Here is a 6,135-nt window from a genome sequence, read left to right on the forward strand (position 1 = left end):
ACTCTCTCTGGCTTTATATACATGCACAAGCATATTCATAAGTTTGATAGAATCGTCTCAACATAGACATTTGCAAGAAGGAAATTCATTCATTTTCAAGCAGCACTAAATGTCTTGGGCCCTCAACCCTCTATCCTGCCTGAGCCAGACACCTTATTTCTTCGTCCTATTGAGGTTTACTATTTAATCTTGTGCTTTTTGAAATCCAAAGTCAAAACTTCTCCTCGCCCTGCCTTTCCCTGTGGCTGGAGGAGAGTGAAAGGAGCTCTGCTTACATAGCACATGACATCAGAGCTGGCAAGTCTCTGCTCTGCCTCTTAGTCTAACACCAAGGGGCTTAAGTGTTGGCTCCGGCTTTGAGTGCGGATGAAACTGTTAGCCCTTTAGGGAGCTCTGCAAGGGCCCACCCTCGCACAGTTCTTTGTCCTCTGCTCCCCTATTCCCAAGGTGACAAGCAGCCCACCCAGAAGTTCTGCTTCTGTCCCGCCCAGCTGCCTCCCATGGCAGGCATCCTTCAATACTGGCCAAGCCAAGGCGGGGAGCCCAGGTTGCCCTGCTCCAGCAGCACCAAATGCTCTGACACACCACCCTACCTCCATCCCCGCAGCTCGTGCTGAGGGTGGAGGGAACTTGGGAAACACAGATTGCATCAGAAGAGGGAGGAACGAATAGAAATTTCCCTGCTTCCTGTCTCCCAGCTTTTCCAGTAAGGGAAAGAAGGAAAAGACATTGTTAATACTTCAGGAACCTTCCTTCAGATGACTGATACCCCTGACTACCCTGTGTCCTTTATTGTATAAAGACCAAAGAAGTGGAGTCTAAGAAGCTTGATTCTGTTGGAGGCCTTCTGTCAGCAAAGCTTGCAATATGGGACTGGCATCAAGAAGGCAGTTCTCAAAAGGTGAGACACTTGGCAGGTTTTATCCTGAACCATGGATTCTGGTTGGCACTTCCAGGGAAGCACAAATGTCCTTCATCACCACTTAACCACTCTCTTTATAAATTTTGTATTATGGTCACCGTCATTTGGAATTTTTATATTACAAAATGGTTTTCCACAGACAGATCCCCTATAACATTGTGGCTGTAAGTGAGTTTTCCATTTAAACTCGCTCAGCTTGAGACTCTAATCTTGGCAGTAGTTAAGTTATAATTTAGGAGGTTCCTATATTGATTTTGAGAATCTAGTTGAAAGTCTGAGATAAAAGTTTCTGAGAATTGAGCATGGTAGGGATAAGGGGAGAAAGTCCAAAAACAGAGTTTGCACTTGTGAGAGAAACTGGCAAACTGGAGCATATATTCTGCACTTAAAGTGGGAAATTAAGGCAAAGTTGAAAGAAAGTATCTGTGTCGGGGGAATTTCCACTTCCTGCCATGAGGAAGTGATAGCATCTGGAATTATCTCCCCCACAACTGTAAACTAGAAAAGATTGTTAAAATATAATAAAAGTACTGATTTTTGGACGTTGGTCAACAGAGCTGCTGAAGGCTATGATCCCTAAAGAAAGGGAAATTAACTATATGTGCCCTATGATGGCCTTGGCTTTCTGCCTGGAGGCAATTCCCAGATTATAGCGCTGGGAGTGGGGATCTCAACCAAAGTCCAGCAGTCTCGCTAAGCTATGGAGCCCAGGGTCCAAGGAGACCGAGGTGGCTCAAATTTGCGGAGAGTATTGGACATAAGAGGCTCCGAAAAGAAGGGGCTCAAGGAGTCTGCATAGAGTTTCCTCTAGTCTTTGAGTATGAATCTTCACATGAATACAATGGAGTTCTACAGTTTGAGAAAAAGAACAATTACTGAGGACCTGTAAGCTGATTAGGGCTTCCCAGGTGGTGCTGTTGGTAAAGAACCCACCTGCCAATGCAGGAGATGCAAGAGACATGAGTTCAATCCCTGGGTCAGGAAGATTCCCTGAAGGAGGCCATGGAAACCCACTTCAGTATTCTTGCCCAGAGAATCCCACAGACAGAGGATCCTGGCAGGTACAGTCCACAGTCACAAAGAGTTGGACTTGACTGGAGCGACTGAGCATACACACACGTAAGCTGAATAAATCCAAGAGCTCATGTAAGGCCAGGACTAGTTCATATTCCCACTAACCAGAGTAAACAGACCTCATTGAACAGAGGGACTTGAAGGGTCAGGTTGAGTCACAGACCTTGATTAAATTTTATTCAAGTCCCACTCTTTAAAAGCATTAAAAGTAACTTCACAATTATTTAACTCAGAAACTTAACTGCCTCAGAGAAAAAGCACAATGATCTTTAACCAAGAGCAAAACAAACAAAAATCCAGCACTCAGGACAAAATGTATCATAATTGTAAACATACTCTATATGTCAAGAAGTCACCCAGAAATTTGACATAATTGGGAGACAAAGGGAAGATGCAAAAAAAAAAAAAATACAAGCAAAACTTTTATGTATGAAAAATATACTGAATGGGATTAACAGAAGACTGGAGAACGTATGAGGAGAAGGTCTGTGAATGTGAAGGCATTGCAATAGAAATTATGCATCCCAAAGCACAGAGAATAGGAGGATGGTGGTGGAGGGTAGTGAACACAGTCTCAGCGACTTGTGGAACAATATATAATTGCAGTCTTATTTTTTTTTAAAAAGAAGAAAAGAAGAGATGGGGAGGAAGCAGAAAATAATACTTGAACAAATAATAAAAATTTTTCCAGTGTTGTTGAAAACTGTAATGTCACAAATCTGAGCTCAATAAATCTCTTGCTGGATTAAAAAAAAAGACCAAAGAAAATCACATCAAGAGAAATAATAATCATGTTACTGAAAAGCACATCATAAACAGAAAATCTTCAAATCATCCATAGAAAAAAGTCAGGTTACATAGAAAGATTACATCTAAGAATCACAGATTTCTTCTCACAAACTATGCAAGTCCAAAGAAATGGAAGGACATCATGAAAGTGCTGAGAGAAAATAATTGTCAGCCTAGAGTTAACATATCCAGACAGACATATTTCCAAAATTAAGGCAAAATTTAAAAAGTGTTTGAGACAAAAGTTGAAAAAATCTGTCATCAACACGATTCTGGCAGTACAGGCAGAAGGCAAGTTATACCAGATGAGAATTTGAGTGTCCACACTGCATGAAAAACATTAAAAATGAAAAACATTAAATGCCACAAATTTGTGGTTAAATGTGGTTAAATATCATTTTTCTCATATTATTATATCTTTAAAAGATAGTGTTTAATCTATATGTTGTGGTGCTTAAAGCACATATATCAGTAAAATGTATGAAAACTTGTAGCACAAGGGATGGGACAAGGAAACTTTGTAAGATTCTTCCATTATTCAGAAATCAGTAGAGTGTTTTTGAAGACAAACTCTTATAAATTAAAGATGTAATTTGAAGGCAACTACTAAAAAAAGGAGATATGGCTAATAAACCCAATTGTGGGGATAAATGTTAGTCGTTCAGTTGTGTCCGACTCTTTGTGACCCCATGGACTAAAGCCAGCCAGGCTCCTCTGTCCACTGAATTCTCCAGGCAAGAGTACTAGAGTGGGTTGCCATTCCCTTCTCCAGGGGATCTTCCCCCAGTATTTGAATCTGGGTCTCCTGCATTGCAGGCAGATTCTTTGCCATCTGAGCCACCAGGGAAGCCCCTGGGGATAAAATGGAGTACTGAAAAGCCCAGTTATCAAACTGTTCGGTATCTTGATTGTAGGGATGAATCGTTATGTATATGCAAGTATTAAAACTCATCAAATTCACATTTTCAGAGAATGTAGTTTATCATACATAAATCATTTCTCAATAAAGTTAATAAAAATAACCTAATGGAAAACAAGAAAATAGGAGAAGCATAAAACAGATGGGACAAATAGAAAATAAATCATAAGATTATAGGTTTAAACCCAACCTTTTAATAATTTCATGAATCTAAATATTTCTATAAGAGATAGGAATCTTCTGGCTGAGAGACATGGTAAGACCAAACTATATTCTGCCTACAAGAAATTAATTTTTAAAATAAAGTTACAGGCTAAAAATAAAAGGATTAAAAAGATACACCATGCACCACTAGTCATAAGAAAGCTGAAGTAGCTTAATTAATAGCTGACAAAATAAACTTCATAGCAAAGAACACTAACAAGAACAAAGCAGAACATGTTGTAATGATAAAAGAGCTAATTCAACAAAAAGAACAATCCTACATGTGTGTGCAACTAACAATTGTTTTAAATGTAAGGCAAAGCCTCATAGTTTTGAAAAAGAAATTAGCAAATTCATAATTATAGTTGGATATGTCAATGCCCTCAGTAATTGACAGAACAATTAAATAAGGTATCAGTAAGGATATAGAAGCTTCCCAGGTGTGCTACAGCTAAAATAGTGCTTTGAAAAAAATGCATATCTACAAATAATTATTTTAGAAAAAGTAGTTCTAAAATCAATGCTGTAATATTCTGCCTTGAGGTAAAAGAAGAAATCAAAACAAACCTAAAGTCTAAGACAGAAGGAACTATTAAGAACAAAAATGAACAAAACAGGAAATGAACAAGCATAGAGAAATTCAAAGAAACTAAAAAATGATTCTTTGAAAATATCAGTAAAATTGATAACCTTCTGGCTAAACTGATCAATAAAATAAGACAAATATTTACCAGTATTAGGAGTGAAAAGCAGGAGTTTGCACTACGCTAGAAACATACAGACATTAAAAAGGTGATTAGAGAATATTATGAGCAAATTCATGCCAATAATTTAAATTGAGGTAAAACAGACAAATTTCTTGATAAGCAAAAATTACCAGGTGGACTCCAGAAGAAATGGAAAACCTGAATACCCTATAAAAATGGAATAAATTTAATTCCTGATTCAATTCTCACCAAGATAATTCTAGGCCCAGGAGGCTTTACTTCTTTACTAGAAAATTCTACGAAACATTTAGGAAATAATACAACCCCCACTTTCAAGAAGTATCTCACAGAATGGGGGTTGCCAGAAGTGGGGAGTGGAAGATGGAGGAAATGAGCGCAAATGGTCAAAAGTTGCCAACTTCCAATTATCAGATAAGTCAGACTGGGCAATGTAATGTACCACACTGTAACTAGTTAACAATGCTCTATTGTGTGCTTGAAAGAGAGTAAATCTTAAAAATTCTTATCATAAGAAAATAAATTGTAACTTTGTGAGGTGATGGATATTAACTTATTGCGCTAATTATTCTGAAGTATATACATACATCATTATACACCTTGAACTAATACAATGTTATATATCAATTACATATCGATAAAACTGGGAGAAAACATTTCACGAAGAATAGCAATCCTATATAAACACTTATAGACCACAGAAGAAGGAGGAACACTTCCCAGCTCGTTCTGGTAGGCCAGCATCATCCTGACATCCAGTACTGCCCTTAGATACCAGCAAGCAGGTCTTAGCTCTGGACTCTGAAGCCTTAGGAAGCCCCACACTTTGGGAGGGGAGGGCACTCCTTAAAATTTTCTAAGTCCCCTGGTGTCTGGGATCAGTTGAGGTTAGCAATGACACCTGGGCAGAGTGCCTTGAGCCTGGACCCTCATAAGTCCTGGTCCCATGCTTTTTCTTACCTGACTCTGTGCTATTCACCTGGGCTCAATTATATGCCATATTTGCATATGGGGTTCAGACCTACAGGGTCAACCCAAGAGCCTGTGGCAAGGTTCCAAGGGCCCGTGGCAAGGTTCCAGTTCCAGGAAGGTGGACTGGCAAGCAGATTGCTCCCCTTGTCTAATACAATATTGCTTTTGAGGGGTCATGAAATATTGGGCCTCCAGAATGAAGCTGATATGATAATTTTTTTCTGGCTGTGCTTGTGACATCTTGTTTCCCCAGTCAGGGATTGAACCCATGCCCCCTGCATGGAGTCTTACCCACCTGACCGCCAGGGCCGTCCTTGATATGCTGATTTTGAGTGACGTATGTTAAACACGTTGGGCTTCCCAGGCGGAGCTAGTGATAAAGAACCAGGAGACTCTGGTTGGATCCCTGGGTCGGGAAGATCCCCTGGAGAAGGGAATGGCTATCCACTCCAATATTCTTGCCTGGAGAATCCCATGGACAGAGGAGCCGGGTGGGCTACAGTCCATAGGGTTGGAAAGAGTTGGACACA

The sequence above is a fragment of the Ovis aries genome, chromosome 8, assembly GCF_016772045.2.
Source record: "Ovis aries strain OAR_USU_Benz2616 breed Rambouillet chromosome 8, ARS-UI_Ramb_v3.0, whole genome shotgun sequence".
NCBI classification, from domain to species: Eukaryota; Metazoa; Chordata; class Mammalia; order Artiodactyla; family Bovidae; genus Ovis; species Ovis aries.